The sequence below is a fragment of the Vicia villosa genome, linkage group LG5, assembly GCF_029867415.1.
Source record: "Vicia villosa cultivar HV-30 ecotype Madison, WI linkage group LG5, Vvil1.0, whole genome shotgun sequence".
Taxonomy (NCBI): Eukaryota; Viridiplantae; Streptophyta; class Magnoliopsida; order Fabales; family Fabaceae; genus Vicia; species Vicia villosa.
Window position 1 is genome coordinate 104,318,278 of NC_081184.1, and position 24,640 is coordinate 104,342,917.

Consider the following 24,640-nt stretch of genomic DNA (forward strand, 5'->3'; position numbering starts at 1 on the left):
GGGTTACCAATGATGTAGCTTTGGCATTTGACGAACCCTGAAAAAGGAAAAATGGCAAACAAAGGAGGGTGAGTGCATTATCAGGTTCGAAGGCGAACTTCATTAACCACAAAGAAAATAGAATAATGAATTAAAAAATAGAATAGTGAAAAGGTACTTAGCTTGGCATTTGCCTGACAGGATTGAGGGCAAGGGTTTGCCTGAAGCGTCGACTCTGACCATTAAGAATAAATAAAGAAACAACGAGGTGTGAGTGTATAGGCAATTCATTTTAATAACAAACCCTAATTGTACATGTATAAAAAATAGGGAAGATAAATAAAGAGAATAAGGATAAAATCGGGACTTAGCTTTTGAATTTGATCTGATATGGTTTAGAGTCGGAGGTTGCCTCGGAGGTCAACCCTGGAAAAGGTAAAGGCAGAAATAGTGAAGGCAAGACAAACCCCTGATTTTAAAAGAAAATAAAATATGCTTTAAAGATAAGATACTTAGCTCTGGTTTTTTTGATCAGGCGCATTGTCGGAGTGAACCATGTCGATAACCCTGAAAAGGCAAGGCACAAAGGAAAGAAAATATTTTCAGTGTATTATCAATCCTGGTTAAGATTCAAATAGAATATAATGATAAATCGATTTAATTAATTATTGGTCTCACGACCTAATTAATTAAATCGATATCGAAACATTAAATCGAGAGTGAAAAATAATTTTTATGCAATTCTTGGGATTAAAATAAAATAAATGTGGAATTTTGAATGAATATACATAATTAAAACAATTAAAGTAAAAGCAATTAAATAAATAATTAAAATAATTTAAATTGAAAGTAATTAAATAAATTAACATAAAAAGAATTTTATAAACAAATTTGTGTAAAATTTTTTATATAGTCTTTTGTGCAAAAATAAATTTAAAGTAAAGTAAAAAAAAAACATATATATATATTAAAAATAAATGGTTGTGCAATAAAAATAAAAAAAAATTAGAAATTGCTTAGCTTTTATCCAGTGCTGCGCGCGCGTGGAGACTATGATACACCCTCAGCTTTAGTAGCGTTGGATTGTGAATAAGTGAGATCCAGTGGTTGTAGAGGCGAGGGAGCATGATACCATGATGCGCTGGATCCTTCTGATCTCCAAACAGCAAAATGCGCGCGCGTTTTGAATTGGACCAGTGACCGGATGCCACGTAGTCATCCCTGACCTCCGTCCGTTGCCAAAAACAAACCTTTACCTACGGTTCATCTCCTCCGTCGCCATAGCCCTGCAAGTTTATGAATACGGACAAAAGCAACAAAATATTTCGCGAGGCCATGAACACGATCGTCCAGACCTCACGAGTTCAACCCTGCCCTTAATTGAGGCCAATTTTACCTGCATAAGAAAGCCCTAAAACGAAACCTAACCTTCGACAATGGCGTTTTATCATACATTCACGCAAACAACGAAACAATAACCCAGAAACGTTTCAAATACCATAAGGATCAATAATACGCAGTCAATTTTCAAGAATGATGCATGAATTCATGTAATCAAAGCAAAGAACGTAGCGACTTACCTTGCTAAAAAGGAGGTAATTCTGGGAGTTTTGATTGCGTGTAATGGTCCAAACACCTTCAGTGATCCTTGGGGAACTTGTAGGAAGCTTTGGATTGGATTGAATTGTCCTTAAACTCAGAAACCGAATCTCACTTTTCTTGCAATTTTTTAGAGCTTGACTAGGGTTCTTTTTCTGCAGCATTCGTCTCCCCTAGTCTTTGACTTGTTTGTGTACTTATAGGTGAGCATATTAGGGCAACAAAACTGAGTTGAATCTTGGTGATTCACTTGATTGAAGATTATATTTTGAATGAATATTTTTTATACAAATCTTACTATTTTTGACCAAATTCAATCTTTTTCTTCACCAATCCTTTTGTGCACGAAAATTGAGTCATTAATATAATATATTTGATTGGAATCAAGGCAAAATAAGATCTCTAATTATTCTTATTATTTTATGTATTTAATTTATGATTTAAAATGATAATAAACCATAAAATAAATAATAAAAGCTTAAAAATTAAAAAGATCTTATCTTAGGGTGTGCATGGGCTTATAATGCAGATTGGATAGAAATAATATAGGCCCATTTGAAAATATTTGGAGTTTTGATCATTTTCTCTTCACATATGCCTTTGAAAATAGTCCAACTTTGACAAAGTCTATCTCTCTCAATTTTTTAGGTATGGAAGTGTTCTAGGACTTTTTGGAAACCTTAGAGAGTCCTCTAACCAGTGTCTTTGGTCTCATATAAAAATTCTTTTCCATGCTCATTTTATGTCCTTTTGAAAAAAGTGTCTTTTTGTTGACTTTTGAAAAGGACCTATAATGTATGAAGCCATATCTCTTAAACCATTGACCTATGAGCTCTGATTCTTGGACCATTGGATAAAGGAATGAATTCCCTTTAAAATGAGCTTTAGTGGGAATTTTTCTGATGAAGTATGAATATTTGGTGAATTTTCAAAGTTTGGTTGACTTTTTCAGTTCATGCCCAAAATAGTAACTTTTGTCTTTTGACTTTTCTGATATTTCCTTGCATCATCATGATCAACCCTTGATCAAATGATGATTTTAGGCTTATGAGGATGTCGCTGACCAAATATCTTGAACTTTGACTGTACATTGACTTGAAATGACTATTTTGCCCTTGAGAGTCGACTGTTGACCTAATCAGGATTTGAGGGACTCAATTTGCTCTGATTGACTTGAAACTTTACATGGAGATTCTTTGGGATGTTGGTGACCCTATGGAACCACCTTGAGCCATTGATTCAGTGATTTTCCTTTGAATGACCCAAACCCTAGTTCAGAGCCTTGTATAGGAGAGTGTGTCTAGGAGCTTTGCATATGGATTTGAAACTTGAGTAGGAGAAATAATGTGGGCAAATTTTGGGGTATGACAGCTGCCCCTGTTCAATTATCTTAAACCTGAAGATGTAGAATGGTTTTGTATGCCAGTCGGTATCTGAAGGTGGAAGATGATTGAACACTAGAATACCAAGAAATTTGCCCTAGCTGAAGTAGGGACCTTTGTCGGAGATGGGCTTAGAGATGCCATCCAGGCCTTGAGAGAAAGTTTATTGGAGATTGATCATGTCAGCACCGTTCGTGGTAACTGAATTAGATCTAAGTCTTTTGAAATATTCATGGAGGATGCTCGAAACTAAGTATCAGAACTAAATCGTCGTCTTGATTATCTCTGAACTATTTTCGAAATAATTGTCACAATTAAATCTCTATCTTGATTATCTCTGAACTATCTTTGGAGGATACCCAAAAGTAAGTGTCAGAATTAAATAACTATCTTGATTATCTCTGACTGTTAGGTATCAGAATTAAATCTCTGTCTTGATTATCTCTGAACTATCTTTGGAGGATACCCAAAATTAAGTGTCAAAATTAAATCTTCGTCTTGATTATCTCTGAACTATCTTTGGAGAATACCCGGAATTAAGTATCAGAACTAAATCTTTGTCTTGATTATCTCTGAACTATCTCTGGAGAATACTCGGAACTAAGTATCAGAATTAAATCTTTGTCTTGATTATCTCTGAACTATCTCTGGAGAATACCCGGAATTAAGTATCAGAATTAAATCTCTGTATTGATTATCTCTGAACTATCTTTGGAAGATATCCAAAATTAAGTGTCAAAATTAAATCTTCGTCTTGATTATCTCTGAACTATCTTTGGAGAATACCCGGAATTAAGTATCAGAACTAAATCTTTGTCTTGATTATCTCTGAACTATCTCTGGAGAATACCCGGAATTAAGTATCAGAATTAAATCTCTGTATTGATTATCTCTGAACTATCTTTGGAAGATATCCAAAATTAAGTGTCAAAATTAAATCTTCGTCTTGATTATCTCTGAACTATCTTTGGAGAATACCCGAAATTAAGTATCAGAACTAAATCTTTGTCTTGATTATCTCTGAACTATCTCTGGAGAATACTCGGAACTAAGTATCAGAATTAAATCTTTGTCTTGATTATCTCTGAACTATCTCTGGAGAATACTCGGAACTAAGTATCAGAATTAAATCTTCGTCTTGATTATCTCTGAACTATCTCTGGAGAATACCCGGAATTAAGTATCAGAATTAAATCTCTGTATTGATTATCTCTGAACTATCTTTGGAAGATATCCAAAATTAAGTGTCAGAAATAAATCTCTGTCTTGATTATATCTGAACCATTTTTGGAAGGTATCCAAAATTAGGTGTCAGAACTAAATCTCTGTCTTGAATGAGTGTCAGAATTAAATCGTTGAATTGATTATATCTGCACTATATCTAGAAGATGTATAAGTAGACTGCAAAAGAAACATTAGTTTTATGCAATGTCGTGATGTATGTATTGTAATAATTTTTTTTTTTAAAAGAATGAGAGTGTTATGCATATGTCATGAGACGTATGTATGTTATGAATTAACTATGATATATGATGTATGAACATGAGTTATGCTATTTGGAGTATCTTGAGAAAATAAATCTATGTATCATTGGGATTTTGACGTTTGATCTTGTCTTGAAGAAGTACAACTGGGGATTTATGATTCTTGCTTGGGGATGATCAGTAACTTGATGTACCCTGATTGGGAATAAAGACATTAATAAACCATGTTGGCGAAGAGCAAAGTGTTGGAGAACCAGCAGTGTTGAAGATGTAAACTTTGTTGGGGAGCCATGTCTTTGTCGAGAGCGTTTGAAGATATCTTCTTAATGAATACTCTGTGGGGATATGATCTTGTGAACCCATCTCTGTGGGGAGACATGGGTGAAAGTTGCCCCCAGTATTATAGTAACTACCATTCCTGGATTAGGTTAGGACACACCACTAAGTATTGATCAGATGTCAAACTGGACATTCATAGATTTGCCCCTGCTAGTGAGGACTTTATGAAGTGTATATTGTAGGCGACATGCCCCTAGTAATCGTAAACTTAGGATGATGCCCCTGACTGTTTGGCTTTTGAGAGATTCTTGGAATCTTGACTTGATTGCCCCAGATTGATTGGGAAAAACGTGTCATGCCCCCTTGTATACGTAGGAGACATTGCTTCTTGGAGTAATATTGTCTGTCGGGATAACTTTCAGTCATTAGTTGTATCCTGTGCAAATTCTCTCTGTTGCTAACATTTGAAATTATGTAGCAAAATTTGTTTAATAATGAATTCATGAGATGCAGTGCATACGTTTGTCTTGAGTTTTTGAAAAACATTAAAGCATGAGATGTAAAAACATGACATTTGTAAGAACATGATATTTATAACAACATGTCGTTTGTAAAAACGTGACATCAACTTAACATTTGTAGTAAACCTTAAGGAGTCGGGATACCTTTTTGGTAACAGTATGCTTTCGAACTAACCATGTTTCAATTAGGACTTTCAAAGGTTGTAACGTGGCTTGGTTCACGGTTTAAGAAACAAAGGATAAAGGCTCAAAGTTTATTTGTACCCACCCCTCTTCGTGATGTTCTTCGATCCTAAGCTCAGTTAATTCGACTTATGCATTCAAGTTCCAAGAGATCTATGGATTTGCGCCTTCGATAATGTTGATGGTTCACAAGTAATGAGAACTTCTGATATGGCAGTCATTTCTTCCTTTTGGTAGTCACAACTTTGTGTTGTTCAAGAATTTATTGACTTCTCTTTTTTCATCTTTTTGATATCCCTAACTTTTGCCTGAACTGTCTATTGTGAGCTTACCGTCAGCGGGATGCCTTGATTTTTGCCTAAGTCATCTTTTTTATTTTTGACTTAGCAGGCTTTTCTTTGTATATATGTTTTTCGTTCTTTCCTTTTTGAAAGATAATGACTGCCTTGTTTGATTGATGAACCGTCATTGTCTTTTGATTGACATTTCCAACACTTCTTTGATGCGTGTGGTTGAACGTTTGTGATTGAAACCTTTGTTGAAAGGTGTACTGAATGGTTCTCTTAAAATAGAATGCACAGCCAAATTAACTGAGAACTACCATGCCCCAGGTTATGATCACAGGTTTTGAATTATTCAAGAAAGAAAACTCCTACAACTTAGGCTCAAAAGGGTTAACGAGGGATTATCATCCTTATATCTCCACTATTTAGGAATTGAAATAATGCCTGTACATCGTCAACATAGTCCGTTCAAAAGCATACTGTATGAGGTTGCGGTATCGTTTTCGTCATCCTCCCTCAAAAGGCTTACAGCTTAGCAGGAGTTGAATAAACACAAAACATATGCAAAGTAAATACGTGATTTGAAATGAATGATAACGAAATAATGTATTCAAGACAAACATATGCAGTGCACTGATGATAATTATTAAAATAGATAATGTCTATCATAAGTCGAATGTTTAAACAAACAGAATAGAAATTGCAAACAAAAGTAAATCTAATGATCTAAAAAGTTCATCCTTCTAGCCATCCATAGTATTAGTAATCTTGTTGTGATTAGGCATGGGAGCAGTGATCACAATAGGAGTTGCAGGATGGTCGAACTCAATTTCACCAGCGTCGATCATATCTTGAATCTTATTCTTCAACGGCCAACAATTCTCCGTGTCATGTCCAGGACTGTTAGAATGATATGCGCACCTCGCGTTGGGTTTGTAACTAGGAGCAGAGGTGTTAGGATTTTTAGGAGGATCCCTCAGAGTGATCAAATTTGCCTTTTGCAGATGTTGTAAGGCTTGAGCTAGCGACATATTGATCTTTGTGAATTGACGTCTGGGTTTATCTTGTTTGTTTTGACGACCCTGTTGAGGCGCCGGTGTGGAGCTCAGAACTGCCCCAATAGATTGATCATGGCTTATACTTTTCTGCCCATACACAACATTAGAATCTGACCTCCCATTAGAATGCTTCTTTGTAGTACCTAAAGATGTAGCCATTTGAATCTTACCACTTCGAATACCACTCTCGACACGTTCCCCAATCAGTATGAGTTCAGTGAATCCAGATGATGAACTCCCCAATAAATGACTATAGAAAGGACCAGTCAGTGTACTCATAAATATATCGACCAATTCTCTGTCAGCTAAGGAGGGTTTGACTCTTCCAGCTAGATCTCTCCACTTTTGAGCATACTCCTTGAAACTTTCTTTAGGTCCCATGGACATGCTTTGTAGTTGCATGCGAGTTGGTGCGAGATCGGAATTATATTGGTATTGCTTATAGAAAGCAACAACTAAATCTTCCCAGGCATGGATGTTGGTACTTTCCAGTTGATAGTACCATTCGAGTTGAGTTCCAGATAAGCTTTCTTGAAAGAAATGGATCCAGAGCCTCTTATCAGCAGTGTGAGGCTGAATCTTCCTTACATAAGACCTCAAGTGTAGTTTAGGACAAGAGACTCCATCATACTTAGCAAAGGCGGGAGTTTTGAATTTTGGAGGAATAACGACCCCAGGAGCAAGTCCAAGCTCTTCAAAATCCAGCCCAGGTATCTTCTGAATTTCCACGCTTCTCAGGCGCTCTTCTAACATCTTGTATTTGTCATCGGGATGTTCGTCCTCATGGTAATAGTCCTCTTCTTCTTCAGAGAGTTTGGCAGAATCGTGGTTACTTTTTGCATCGGTTTTGATACTAGCATCATCATCTTGCTCATCCTCATCACTGTCTTCAGAGGTTGCGGCATCCCTGAGTTGCAAGATTGGTCTAAGCTTTTTCACTCGAGTCTTCTTACCCTCTTTGGGAGCTTCAGCTTCTTCAACCTTTTTGAGAGGGCCTTTGAACCTTCTTCCCAGATTGAGAACACCTTTAGGTTTCTTGGTCTTCTTTTCCTTCTTAGTCAGAAGGGATTTCAGCTCATCTTGCCCCTTGGACAAATTCAGAATCAAGGCTTGGAACTCAGTGTTTTGAGCTTGGAGATCCTTAACTGATTGTTCGAGATTCATGATGCTGAAATAAACAGCGAGGAAGGATGAGAGACCTATTGTAAGAAACCTGTTATGCGATGTTATGAATGTAAATGCAATGCTTTCGAGGATCTATAGGAAATTTAGTTTGCAACGTTTAGACATTGAATCAAACAGAGCTATGTCTAGAGAATTCTGGCTTTCGTCTTTGGACGTCCTTCTTTGAGAATCAAGCTCACCATATCGAGTGGGTCATCGCCTCTGATTCGGGATACTTCTGAATTTGAAGGTACATGGCTAGAGGAAAATAAATCCTCTTGCCCCTTGATAGGTATCGAGTCTCTGAATTGGAAGGCACGTGGCCAGAGGAAAATAAATCCTCTTGCCCCTAGATAGGAATTCAGTCCTTGATAAGAGCACCTGAAATTGTGCGCCCTAAATTCCTAAGATCCTTGAAAGGGTTAGTTGATCATGTTATGCTTATGATGTCATGATGTCATGATGTTATGCGAATGCAGTTCATTAGTCATAGTGTGAGATAGTAAGGACAAACAAGTCCTTTCAACAAAACCTGCGAGAAAATGAAGGTTAGTAGCAAACACAAACAAGTCACACAAGTTAGGCAAGTCACACAAGTCACACAATTTTGCCTTATGGTTAGGCTTGCACGTGGTTCACAGGTACGTACCCTCCCCCTGAAGTTTAGTTGGTTCAACCTGTCCTATATAAAGATCGGGTTCTAGGGAGCTCATATCATTGACCTTTCTCGAAGGCGCTTATCTCAGTTCGGCAATCGAATCACCAACCGAGAAGGTCCTGAAAGTCCAGTCCATATGAGTGTAGCTTCGAGTATCAACCAACTTCAGTCGGAACCAAAGCCAGCCATCTCGCTACTTTCTAATAGGCCAAGGTCAAGTTCGACTAAGGTTCTAAGGGCGAATTAGTGCTTAATGACACCACGCGGCAGCCAAGCATTTCCTCAGGTCGGATCCCAAGGAACACCAGGACAAACCAATGTGTCACACTAACGATGGCCATCAGGTCAACCACATCAGTATACGCTGTGCAGTCTCATTGATCTCATGCCATTTACCTAAGGTACTCAGATCCGGGTTAGGATCTTTCACACAGCAGAATACCCAAAACAGCCCTGCAAAAGTAAAGCAAACAAAGCAAACAATAGAAAACATTTAAGTGATTCCTAAACTTTTAAGGTAACCCCTCTTTTATCGAAAAAAATCCCCAGCAGAGTCGCCAGTTCTGTAATACGGTGAACTGACTTTTTATCGATCGAAATGTCGCGGTTAGCAAGAGTCGCCACCGACTTTTATTTTATCCAAACAAATTCGGAAAGGCAAAAAGAAACAGAAAAAAACCTTTTTAAAGAAATCTAAGTTCGGGAGGTAATTTATGCAAAGGGAAGGTGTAAGGCACCCTTTGCATCCATGGTTTTCCATGGGCTCTTAATTGCTTTGCTTGCTCGTTTTCAGAAAATGTAGATGAAAGAGGAAAAATGGACTTTAGCTCGTAAATGAGCGTAGCCAGTTTTTGAAGAATTGTGAGAAAGAATATGAAAATTGAGCATTGCAAGGCAATTAGGGGCAATTACCTTAAACTCAGATGATAGGTCTCTTTTTAGCCTTTCAGAATGAAAGGGTCAATCCTTGCCATAAGAGGGCAGGAAGCCTTTCGTTTGGAGGTTGAAGGGTCGTCGAGATATCATTCGCCCAAAGACTGACCCATGCCATAGAGAGGCAGGTAGTCTAAAGGGAATGATCAGAATAGCCTTTTTCGTAGGCAACCAGAAGATACCTCAGCCTTATTCGTGGGCAACTTCCGAGGGTTGAGGTCATGTTAGTGTATCGAAGGCAGCATCATTCTAGGGTCTCATGACCTTTTATCGAGGCAGCATGGCTGAGGTATCCTCATATTCGAGGGACATGGCTTATTCTGCAAAAAACACAAAGGCAACAGGCAACAGGCAACAAGGCAACAAGGCAACAAGGCAACAAGGCAACAAGGCAACAGAGAGGTTACCCCAAAAGAGTGTGTGTGTGCCACAATCACGTGGTTCAGTTCAGTTATTTATCTTGTAATTAGTGACTCTAATCCAGTTTAAATTTGCACTCCCTAAATTACTAACCACGCAGTATATAAACAATTTATGGGAAGGGGAAAATGAAACCAGCGGAGGAGAGGGGAATTGTAACCAGCGGATCCCTTAATAGGGTTTGACATAAGTAATAATAATAAAAACAAAGATTTAGGGTTCAGGGTTACCAATGATGTAGCTTTGGCATTTGACGAACCCTGAAAAAGGAAAAATGGCAAACAAAGGAGGGTGAGTGCATTATCAGGTTCGAAGGCGAACTTCATTAACCACAAAGAAAATAGAATAATGAATTAAAAAATAGAATAGTGAAAAGGTACTTAGCTTGGCATTTGCCTGACAGGATTGAGGGCAAGGGTTTGCCTGAAGCGTCGACTCTGACCATTAAGAATAAATAAAGAAACAACGAGGTGTGAGTGTATAGGCAATTCATTTTAATAACAAACCCTAATTGTACATGTATAAAAAATAGGGAAGATAAATAAAGAGAATAAGGATAAAATCGGGACTTAGCTTTTGAATTTGATCTGATATGGTTTAGAGTCGGAGGTTGCCTCGGAGGTCAACCCTGGAAAAGGTAAAGGCAGAAATAGTGAAGGCAAGACAAACCCCTGATTTTAAAAGAAAATAAAATATGCTTTAAAGATAAGATACTTAGCTCTGGTTTTTTTGATCAGGCGCATTGTCGGAGTGAACCATGTCGATAACCCTGAAAAGGCAAGGCACAAAGGAAAGAAAATATTTTCAGTGTATTATCAATCCTGGTTAAGATTCAAATAGAATATAATGATAAATCGATTTAATTAATTATTGGTCTCACGACCTAATTAATTAAATCGATATCGAAACATTAAATCGAGAGTGAAAAATAATTTTTATGCAATTCTTGGGATTAAAATAAAATAAATGTGGAATTTTGAATGAATATACATAATTAAAACAATTAAAGTAAAAGCAATTAAATAAATAATTAAAATAATTTAAATTGAAAGTAATTAAATAAATTAACATAAAAAGAATTTTATAAACAAATTTGTGTAAATTTTTTTATATAGTCTTTTGTGCAAAAATAAATTTAAAGTAAAGTAAAAAAAAACATATATATATATTAAAAATAAATGGTTGTGCAATAAAAATAAAAAAAAATTAGAAATTGCTTAACTTTTATCCAGTGCTGCGCGCGCGTGGAGACTATGATACACCCTCAGCTTTAGTAGCATTGGATTGTGAATAAGTGAGATCCAGTGGTTGTAGAGGCGAGGGAGCATGATACCATGATGCGCTGGATCCTTCTGATATCCAAACAGCAAAACGCGCGCGCGTTTTGAATTGGACCAGTGACCGGATGCCACGTAGTCATCCCTGACCTCCGTCCGTTGCCAAAAACAAACCTTTACCTACGGTTCATCTCCTCCGTCGCCATAGCCCTGCAAGTTTACGAATACGGACAAAAGCAACAAAAAATATTTCGCGAGGCCATGAACACGATCGTCCAGACCTCACGAGTTCAACCCTGCCCTTAATTGAGGCCAATTTTACCTGCATAAGAAAGCCCTAAAACGAAACCTAACCTTCGACGATGGCGTTTTATCATACATTCACGCAAACAACGAAACAATAACCCAGAAACGTTTCAAATACCATAAGGATCAATAATACGCAGTCAATTTTCAAGAATGATGCATGAATTCATGTAATCAAAGCAAAGAACGTAGCGACTTACCTTGCTAAAAAGGAGGTAATTCTGGGAGTTTTGATTGCGTGTAATGGTCCAAACACCTTCAGTGATCCTTGGGGAACTTGTAGGAAGCTTTGGATTGGATTGAATTGTCCTTAAACTCAGAAACCGAATCTCACTTTTCTTGCAATTTTTTAGAGCTTGACTAGGGTTCTTTTTCTGCAGCATTCGTCTCCCCTAGTCTTTGACTTGTTTGTGTACTTATAGGTGAGCATATTAGGGCAACAAAACTGAGTTGAATCTTGGTGATTCACTTGATTGAAGATTATATTTTGAATGAATATTTTTTATACAAATCTTACTATTTTTGACCAAATTCAATCTTTTTCTTCACCAATCCTTTTGTGCACGAAAATTGAGTCATTAATATAATATATTTGATTGGAATCAAGGCAAAATAAGATCTCTAATTATTCTTATTATTTTATGTATTTAATTTATGATTTAAAATGATAATAAACCATAAAATAAATAATAAAAGCTTAAAAATTAAAAAGATCTTATCTTAGGGTGTGCATGGGCTTATAATGCAGATTGGATAGAAATAATATAGGCCCATTTGAAAATATTTGGAGTTTTGATCATTTTCTCTTCACATATGCCTTTGAAAATAGTCCAACTTTGACAAAGTCTATCTCTCTCAATTTTTGAGGTATGGAAGTGTTCTAGGACTTTTTGGAAACCTTAGAGAGTCCTCTAACCAGTGTCTTTGGTCTCATATCAAAATTCTTTTCCATGCTCATTTTATGTCCTTTTGAAAAAAGTGTCTTTTTGTTGACTTTTGAAAAGGACCTATAATGTATGAAGCCATATCTCTTAAACCATTGACCTATGAGCTCTGATTCTTGGACCATTGGATAAAGGAATGAATTCCCTTTAAAATGAGCTTTAGTGGGAATTTTTCTGATGAAGTATGAATATTTGGTGAATTTTCAAAGTTTGGTTGACTTTTTCAGTTCATGCCCAAAATAGTAACTTTTGTCTTTTGACTTTTCTGATATTTCCTTGCATCATCATGATCAACCCTTGATCAAATGATGATTTTAGGCTTATGAGGATGTCGTTGACCAAATATCTTGAACTTTGACTGTACATTGACTTGAAATGACTATTTTGCCCTTGAGAGTCGACTGTTGACCTAATCAGGATTTGAGGGACTCAATTTGCTCTGATTGACTTGAAACTTTACATGGAGATTCTTTGGGATGTTGGTGACCCTATGGAACCACCTTGAGCCATTGATTCAGTGATTTTCCTTTGAATGACCCAAACCCTAGTTCAGAGCCTTGTATAGGAGAGTGTGTCTAGGAGCTTTGCATATGGATTTGAAACTTGAGTAGGAGAAATAATGTGGGCAAATTTTGGGGTATGACAGGAACGCTATCATTTTCAAGCGGGATTCTTTTAGTTTTAATGAATGTTGGGGTGGGGTGGTTTCTAATTCTTGGAGGTGGCTTTGCTCCTATTATAGGCTCAAGTCTTGTTGTAACTTTTACTCTTGGAATATTCTCCCGCTCTCTTGTTTTGAGCGGTAGAAGTTTTTCCGCTTTGTATCCACGGGTGAGCACCCCTTATGCTCTCTAGTAATTCCATTACCTATTCAAAAAAAAAACAATCTATTGTAGCTTTATTTCTTTTTCTCCTAATAGCGCGCGACGCGCCCAAGCTTTTGCCTGAATTATTTATTTTTCTCCTACAGCGCGCCATGCGCCCTCCAGCGCGCGACGCGAGCTACACCAGAACAGCAGCTTTATTTCTTCAAAACGCGTCTGCAACCGTGTCTTCGACCCTTTATTCCTCGAGGCTCTGAAAACGCAAAAATACCTACAAAAAGACAACAAAACTATCAAATAGTACATATTTACACGAAAACGTAATAAAACACAGACGATACAAATATACACAAAATGGGGAATTATTCAAACGGTATTAACAAAAAGTATCGATAAGTGCTACTATCTACATACAAAAAATAACTACATTTTGGCACTTATAAAACTCTCCCCGACTTGAATCAGTTTGTCCTCAAACAAGGCCAAACACTTAAATCGCAAAAGTAAAAAATCCAAAGAATCAAGAATCAACAAGATTTGGAAAAACAAAACAATTGTACGGTTCAAACAAAAAACGTACGAACAAAGTAAATACTTACCACAATCCTACAACGACAACATGAAAACGAAACAAATCCTAAGTACAAAAATCATACAAAACATTCTAAAATAACACAAGCTTAATCACAAATCACGCCTAGCTAAAATTCATTGGTAGATGAAAAACACCGAAAGGTGAGGACTTTGACACAAACCCGACAAACTTTCAAACAAAAGACAAAATTATGCATTCATCCAAAAGCAGTATCGAAAATGCAACGACACGAATCACAAGGGATTTAAAGGTTGTAATGTGGCTTGGTTAACAAACAAGTGATAAGTCCTAAATCTAATCGAAACAAAAACTTGCCTAAACCTAAGGGAGTAATTACTCCCACAATGTTTCAAAAAAAGGAATTCCAATCCAACTTTTCTCTTCATCACAAGTTTTACACCAAACACAATACTTATTAGCACAAATCTTATTCAACTCTTTTTGTTATTTTCTTTTTTAAACTTTTTCTCTTTTTTTTTCTTTCTTTTTCTATTCTTTCTTTCTCACATTATTTTTTTCTTTTTCTTTTTATTTTCTTTCCACAACCTCATACCAATCACACTATAAATGAGCAAACATCATCTTCCCAACTTGAATTCAATCACAACATCAAGTGAATACTCCATACTTTCTAAGGCAAGGTAAAAATCCAACCAAACATCACAGGTGAAGTTCAAGAAAAAAAATCAAACATCCATACACAAATGAAACCAAACACTCATAGACAAACATTAAGCAAAAACAATATGGATATTGACAAAAAGGCTCAAAAGGGGGTACTAATGGTCACACACTCATAAGGTGAGTTGATATTTGGCTATGGTAGTTATGCTCAAAATCAAACAAGTGCCTTGATCACTTTCGTGCATTCACAAAATCAATACAAATGAAAGATTAAACAAAATAATATCCAGTTAAAACAAGAATTGTCGGTCTCTCGCATATATATAAAATGGAAAACCACCTCACATTTATGGTAAAAAGGGAAAACTAATTGTGATTCAAGTCATGAGCAAGTTATGCAAAAAGAATGAGTAATATGAAATTTGTACTAATGAAAAGTCTCCTAAACATGCTATGCTATAGAAAGCGATAAACGAGTACTTTTCTACGTACAAATTTGAACAATCATTACCGCACAACCGGCATGTTGAATCAATCAAAATCAGAGAATTACCAAATGCGACTCCAAGTAATCGGGCCACAATTTGAGTCTAAACAACAACAAAAGAATTAAAATTATAACTATAAAATACAATACTATAAAACCTTGGTGTAAGTGGGAAAAAGGCGAGCCGAGTGAACCATTAAAAATAATTCACTGGCCAAAAGCAACAGGGCGCGCGGCGCGCCCTCAAGACCGCGTGACGCGCGCAAAGTTTTACCATACCAAGCTCTTCAGCTCCCAGGTTGCGCGACGCGCGCTACACCAGAAAGATCAAACCAGTTCAGAAAAACAGAATTTCCAATGCACCACCACTTAACATCTACACTACTCATTTACATAAAATTAAAACAGAAAAATATGCAACCGTTGGGGTGCCTCCCAACAAGCGCTCGTTTTACGTTGTTAGCTCGACGCCTTATTGTCTTGCGAATGGTAAGTAACTTCCTCGCGGTACGCCAATGCTTTATCCTCAAACGCCACCTAAAGAAAACGTCCTGCCCAAACACTTAACAAACGAATATAAAGCAAAAGTATATACAAGTATATGTAAAAACACCAATTTACAACGGAATGGTGAAATTAACTAAACAAGTTGAAAAGTGAAGATATGTAATTTAAGAGCTAATCGGAGTTCAACTTGTTTAGTAAGTTCACCAAACAAAACGAAACAAGTATAACTATACAAGTATGCGTCTATGCACAAAATATACAATATGGACATATTTATGAAACTTAAAACGCGAAACCATCACAATGCGAGTAATCTCAAAACCAATCCCCGACAACGACGCCATTTTGTTGGAGTGGTAAAGCGGCAAGCAAAAAGTAATAGGTATTATTTATTACTGGGTGATATAGGTTATATCGTATCGTAGTCCACAGAGATTGGTAGAGAAAAACTGCCGTTCGACTATCTCGCGTTCTAAGTTTCATGATTGGGTGCGAAAGGTAAATGCGAGAAAAGTAAATAAAGCAAATAAATAATCTATTGTAGCTTAAGAGAATTCAGTCTGGAATCGTATTTCTACTTAACCCGTCGAATACTTAAACCTGGAGTTCTTATGGAAAACACACTCACAATACGCATCAAAATCACCAGGCATCATTCAAGATGCAACATCAGTGTCCATTTCGGCGACACCGACGAAAGCTCAACCGTACTATTCACATCAGCGATTTCTCCATCGGCACAAACAACACAGAGGCATTAAAATCGATACCCATTACGATTATTAGCTCTAAATCCATGTCTGAAACCTAGAATCTAACAGATATCATTCCTAATCAAGATCAATGATGTCCCTTTCTGCAACAACACAAATCCGAAGCATTTAAGCAAAAAGATCAAGAACAATAACAATGATGATTTGTAAAGCGAATATATAAACGATCCCAAGATCAACAAATATACATACAAGAGAGTAAAAATATACATACAAACCCCATCATTGGAATGGGTCACAGGGAAGAAGAAGAACAAGCGGAAACTTCTCGTGTTTGTCGGCGCAATCGGAGACCACCCGAGCTAAAGGGACATGATGAGACACCCAATAGTGTTGCTTGAACGTCTAAACTACAAAGAATGGACCAGAGCTCAACTTTGTCCAAGAAGAGGTGATAAAAAAACCTAAAAAAATCTGATCTGAACTATTTATACAAAACTGATATCGCAGAGCGTGCGACGCGCCCTAATTGCACGCGACACGCCCTCTCACTTATGTACCAAACGACCTTGAGAGCGCGATGCGCCCTAATAGCGCGCAAAGCGCCCAAGCTTCTGCCTAAATTATTTCTTTTTCTCCTACAGCGCGCGACGCGCCCTCTAGCGCGCGATGCGAGTTACACCAGAACAACAGCTTTATTTCTTCAAAACGCTTCCGCAGCTGTGTCTTCGACACTTTATTCCTCGAGGCTCCGAAAACGCAAAAATACCTACAAAAAGACAACAAAACTATCAACCGGTACATATTTATACAAAAACATAATAAAACACAAACGATACAAATTTACACAAAACAGGGAATTATTCAAACGGTGTTAACAAAAAGTATCGATAAGTGTCACTATTTACATATACAAAATAACTACATTTTGGCAGTTAACATTAACATACGCGATTTAAGTTAACGTGCACAAATTGTAATGTGAAGGAGCGAATTAATATTCTCAGAACAAGAATGAAACATTGCTAAGTAACAAGAAAGAGGCTTTCTTGTGACTTGACAATGTTTTGTTGTTTAAATTCTTATGCAGATTGATAGAAGATTAAGTTGAGTTTATTATATTGTATTATTGTTTGTTTCACTAGTCCTTCACTGAAAATACATTTATTTAAACTGACATAGAAACTTATAATCTGAAAATTAAGTTGTATTTGAAAACCAATTTTTATCAATCAATATTTTCCGAATTGCATCCGTCTCATAATTCATATCACGCTCTTTAACCTTTAGAATGTGATTCAATGACCCGATTCCTCCATTGCATCGATATCTTCTCTTATAGTTTAATATGAATAGCATAAATTTATTTGCCAAGTCTACCTCATCATCGTCACTTATCATCATGATTGTTATTTATATTCAATATCTTATGAGAATGAGTAAGTTATATGAGAATGTGAGAATGAATCTGAACATTAGATTTTAAAATAAATGGTGGAGATTATGTATCATTGTTTTTTTCTCTCATCTCCATCATTTATTTTAATAATGGAAGAGAGAGAAAAAAAGATTGACACATAATCTCTACCATTTATTTTAAAATCTAATGGTTCAGATTCATTCTCATGTTCTTATATAAAAATGTCATTCTCATATGGTCGTGATTCATTGTTCTCATATTTCATAATAACCTATATATATATATATATATATATATATATATATATATATATATATATATATATATATATATATATATATATATATATGAGAATGACATCTTTATATGAGAATGCGAGAATGAATCTGAACCATTGAATTTTAAAATAAATGGTGGAGATTATGGGTGAATCTTTTTTTCTCTCTCCTACGTTTTGAAATAAATTATGTAGGAGGGAGAAAAAAAAGATTCACCCATAATCTCCACCATTTATTTTAAAATCTAATGGTTCAGATTCATTCTCATATTCTCATATAAAACAATATTCTCATATGATATGCCCTCATATATATATATATATATATATATATATATATATATATATATATATATATATATATATATATATATATATATATATATATATATATATATATATATATATATATATATATATATATATATATATATATATATATATATATATATATATATATATATATATATATATATATATATATATATATATATATAGAGGAGGGATCAATATATATATATATATATATATATATATATATATATATATATATATATATATATATATATATATATATATATATATATATATATATATATATATATATATATATATATATATATATATATATATATATATATATGAGGAGGATATATTTACTCCAGGAGTAAGTTATTATAATTTACTCCAAATCTAGACCATTGATTCATCACAATCTAATGGTTAAAAATAATAAGTAATAGTTTTCTCTCTCCACATTTAATTACTTATTATTTTTAACCATTAGATTGAAAAGAATCAATGGTCTAGATTTGGAGTAAGTTATAATAACTTACTCCTAGAGCACTTCCTGACTTATAATCACGGTCTCGCGATCGTGGTGAAAAGCATCAAACATATAATCACCCTTGACCTCATAACGGTTGGTCAGACATTGTAGTATTCCTTTTTTAACCGTTACGGTATGATTTTTTCGAAATAATGAATACTTCTTATATTTTGCTATTAAAATAAGATTCTGACCATTAAAAAGAGATTCAGATTTCATTCAAAACTTAATAATAATAATAATAATAATAATAATAATAATAAACTAATTGAGTCTTGTTTTGTTATATTCCTTTTTCTATCATGAAAGGTTATGCAATAATCAAAATGAGTATATAAAAAAAGAATGTATTTTTATGATTGGTAAATTATTTATTTTACCTTTTTAATAAGTGTGTAAAATGGCAAACTCAACAGATTAATATTTTGAAGAGACATTTAATTCTAATTTAAAATTTCGGACGAGTTTTTTCAAAACTCTATAATTACTATAAGTCAAATTACGACTCTATTAGTGATATAAAATTAAAAATTAATGTAAGAGCAAGAATTTTATAAATAATAAGGTGGCAAAATCATATTACAATATAAGGCAAAACGAAATATGACCAAAATTATTAAAGTTGTGATTATTTTTCTTTCTCTATTTGTTATTGCAACGAACGGGGATTACAGTAAGCCATTTTTTTTCTTTCAAATTTCTTCATTTACTTTCATACGCCATAAATTATCTTATGTTAGTAATATTAATTTATTCTTTATCTCTTTTATCATTACAGGTTCAATTATTCCATGCAAAAAAAAAAAAGATTGCCCGGAAGATTTGTGCATGTTTGGTTTTATACAAATTTGTAAATCACGTTTTTGTAATTGTGTTAGTGGGATTCCTGCAAGATATTTCAATTATGCAAATTAGGTTAGGATTCCTAAACGCTTGTTAGAATATTCCACGAGCTTTCAATAAGATACTGTGTTAAGTGTTAACATCTAATAATTAAAAAAAAAATTATAGTTTTTAAAATTTCATGGAACTTTTAGTTCAGAGTTTTTACTTTAAACTGATGTTATAATTTTTTTGGCTTATCACCACCGATTTAATCCGGTTTAAAGGTCAATTCTGACATCAAATAAATACAAATATACTTTTAACCATTGTCTTCTTCTTTCTTAAATTCGTAGATATTTTTACGACTTTCAATTTAGAGATGTCAAATTGTCTATACTTGTTACAAAATCTTTAATACTTCTATGCCTATATTTTATATTGCTATCATAATATTATTATACTTTTGGTTTTTCTCACACACAACTAATTTATATTTTTCTTGGTTTTTTAGCAAACTCATATGCTTTTTTTTTTTTCTTTTAAATGATAACAAAAATTAGAATGTTAATGATAATTATTAACTAAAACATAGTTGAAAGTTAGTTATAGTAGAAGTTAGTTATGTTGGAGGTTAGTTAGTTAGATAGCTTGTGCTACAAGTAAAAATTTAATGTAACATGCCATATCTAATAACTCTTTAATACATGTTAGTATAACAAAATTACCGTTAGATAAGAAAGCTATTATCATATAAATTGCAAGTCTGTAAAATTTAACGTCAATCGAAAATTATTTGATATACTTAAGAGAATGATTAAAATTAACCGTTTTGACGAATTATTGTAAGACGTTAGTTTTTATGCATCTCGTTGACATGTCAAATGTATTTCGATTGATGTTAATTTTTATAGACATGATATATATGATAATACCTTTCAATTCAACGGTAATTTTTGTTATACACATATGCATTAATTAAAGAGTTATCAAATGTGTCATGTTACTAAGTCTAACACTTTAATGTCATTTGATCATATATATATATATATATATATATATATATATATATATATATATATATATATATATATATATATATATATATATATATATATATATATATATATAATGTAACACTAAGCTTATCATTGATAAGAGTAACTTCTCCTCCTCCATTATTTTGTGTTTATCAAGGTTGTTAAAATCATGGTTTAAGTCTTAAACTCTATATATTTTACGTTATAGTTCAATATTTCGTGTTGAATTGAAAGTAGATTTTTTTATGTAAAATCGTATTTTGGAACAATTTTAAATAATTTAAATCACGTTAAAATCTTTGAAATTGTGTAAAATTGTTGAATTTTACTCGACATAATTTTACATCTTTTGTCAAATTTTAAAAATCACATTTTATGTTTTGCTCCATGAAAACTTCTCTATGATTTTTTAATTTTTTTCACATTCATATCTTGGTTATAATATTGAAGAATCTTTATCATCTAGAGACTGATTTAATCATGTCGAATATGAATACCCTAATGAAGATCTATGATGTCCATTTCTGCAACAACACAAATTCGAAGCATTTAAGCAAAAAGATTAAGAACAATAACAATGATGATTTGTAAAACGAATATATAAATTGTAACACCCGGAAATTCGATTATTCGCTTAATCTAGACGTTCGGAGTGTTTAGTGAAGTTTTCGTATTTTGAGACGATTTAGTCTGTATTAGTTCGGGATAGAGGATCGATATTTAATCAAGAGTTTTGATATTTTCAGTATTAGAAATATTATTGGAATAATATTTGAAGTTTTGGGAATTTTCTGAGTAATTAAGATTAGATCAAAAATATGATATATTCACTAGTGCAGAAAGTACTTTTTACATCGGGCAAAAAATACTTTTTACATCGGGTCTGGGCCCGATGTAAAGCCAGACGATGTAATAAGTCAGAGACATTTTACATCGGGCCAAGGCACGATGTGAAAAATTAACATACCACATCGGTTGAATTCAGACGTCTGATGTGAAAAATAATGCAATTTTTTAATTAAAAAAAATATATGCCATATTTTACATCGGTTTTCCTGTCCGCCTGATGTAATAGACAGTTTCTACATCGGTTTTCCACTTTGCCCGATGTAATAGATAAGTTTTTACATCGGTTTTCCATTTTACCCGATGTAATATGTTTCCTGCTTTTAAGCGTATAGTAGTTGTTTTTTCCTATTTTAACCTGTAATTTTTTTTGTATCTAATTTTCCAAATAACTTTCAAATACCACACAGACAAAAGTTAGGTCGCTATTTTGCACATTTTTCCCACAACACACAGACCACATTTAGGTCACTATTTTCATATTTTTTTTAACCAATGAAGGATATAATTTTATTGCACCAAATAGTTAAGATGCATATATATATATATATATATATATATATATATATATATATATATATATATATATATATATATATATATATATATATATATATATATATATATATTCTTCAAAATTTACAAAAGTATTAATCTAGGATACACAAGTGTACAAAATTATAAGAAAGTTTACACATAGTGGACTACTACAAAATAACAAAACAACTAATATCCAACCATTTAAGTCCTTTCGCGCACTTGAAATACCAACATGCATCCACGAGAAGATGAGTTGTAGCTTCTGAAGACAACACCATTTGCTGAGAATAAACAATAACACTAATTAACATCAGCAGACAACACCAAAGTCAAAGTAAAGAAACTAGTTCGAATCAGAAATATAGACAATTCCATATAACTTACCAGATAAAGCTTAATCTTTATATAACTCAAAGAAACATTTTGGCCAACAGAGTCGCAAATTTTAAATCATTTCAAATTTAGAAATATTAATAGACAATACAAATTAAAAGCTTAATCAATAATACAAAACATAAATATTAATAATGGACTAAATTAATCATGTTAAATTTAAACATATTAATATAATACAAATTGAAAATTAAATTAGCTAATTGTTAATGAAAATTGACAATACATTTAATTCTTGAACAATTTTAGATCAATGGCTTCAGCAAGCATCAATATCAATTCTTGAATATATTGAAGATAATAGCAGTTGTTATATTGGCTAAACATTTAAAATGGATCTTTAACTCAAATTATCAATGAATTTGACCATATTCATCTCACATGGTTAACTGCATCTCACATTATTCGCTGCTTGCTATTGTATCACCACCACACCTGCGGCTATAAACAAGAATTTGTTCAGTTTTTCATAATTCAACAACTAAAAATTTCATAATAACCAATATTTACCATCAATAAAACGCCAATATGTTCTTTTAGTTGTTCTATAGGCAGCCTGTGTTTTCTGTGCTTAACAAAAAATGCCAATCCTGAAAAAGTCTTTATTAGTTATACCAGAGACTGATATTACTTGTGTCGACATCTTACTTGGAGTTTCTTGCACTAAGCTAGCACACAATTCAACTTGAAATTCAACATTAGTCTCTGACTCGGATTTCCGGGTTTTGTCCACCCTTACGTATGCCTACTGCTACATGAACAGATGCATAACCTGACATGTAAAAGTTTATCCATCGGTTCCTAACATCATGAGACTATCATCAATACACACACAACATTGCATTCATCGGCATAAGTCAAAGGTAAAAAGAATAAGTGAGGTCAATCACCATCAAACATGTCCAAGAGCTTGTTGAAAACGTAATTTTCTGTCACAAAAATCTAGCATCACCATTTGTATGACAGGCTTTAAAAGGACCAATAGAAAAATATACTATTTTAAAAATAGATCATTCATCTATAAGACAGGCTTTATGAGTTGAGATTGCCTACATCATGTGCGAATAACTTAGCCCTTAGTGGTCAACTACACATGTAAGTCTTCTATTTAATCACTAATGTTTTAACAATATATGGTTAGGAATTCAACCTAGGTAAATATTGAGTCATGGCATCATTCTTCAACCAGCATTCTATAGTAGACATAAATTCGATTTTATGAACATACAACTGTAAAAATACATTACCTATCATAGAGAATTATAAGACATGAACATCATTATGACTTGAGAGAAAAATTGATAGACTCAAGTTATTGTCGAGCCAATATAAGCTTGGATAGATCTGAATTTTCAGAGGCATATATACAAAATGATGGACCTAAGGTAAACTTAATACATGCACAAGTCTAATCCATGTTTTTTATCACCAAAAGAAAAGTTACCTCTGGAACCGATTGAAGGGAATTCTGTCCCAAGTCAAGGATCCGTGGTTGATGCAATCCCAATATATCTGATGGGACTTCAGTGAGACCCGTTTTTCTGTGGAGTTGTGATATGAAAGTTAATTACAGGCCCTAAGAAATAAACTAAAGTATATGAATTAAGCATGAATGTGTGAGATGGAGTCTTATTGCATATCCTGCAGTTTTCAACTAACTAACCTCAGGTAAAGCTCTTGCAGATTTGGCAAACTAGAAAATGCAGGCCTGTCTAGTAATGAACTTGTGTTACCACTTAGATCTAGGATCTGAAGCTTAGGCACCACTTCAAAACCATTTGAAGGTATCTATACATTTCCAGTAGCAACAGAGTAGAGCATAAAAACTAGAAGACTAATACATCAATAAAGGAATTAAGCATGCACTGCCTATTTTGTTTGAATTATCTAAATATAGCTCTTTAAGCTAAACAAAAAGCAATAGTTTACATTGACAAAGAAGGAGAATTATTTATATAAATTTACAATTGGAAAAACCTTATTAGCTTTTATTTGTAAAGTATTATGTCCTACAATGATTCTTTATACATGCTGTTACCATAATTCACTTTACAAGCAAAATAACAGAGAGAAACTCCAAAATCATTAGTCATTACCTGTCTGAAGGGGTTGTACAATTGTTCCAAATTTCATCCCTTAAAATCATATAGTCAAACTTTTAAGATAAAAATTCAATGATATTCTCACAAAGTTCATTTTTTTTTGGTAAGTACTTATCCTCTTTAATTAGTCTATTTCTTATTAAGATATAT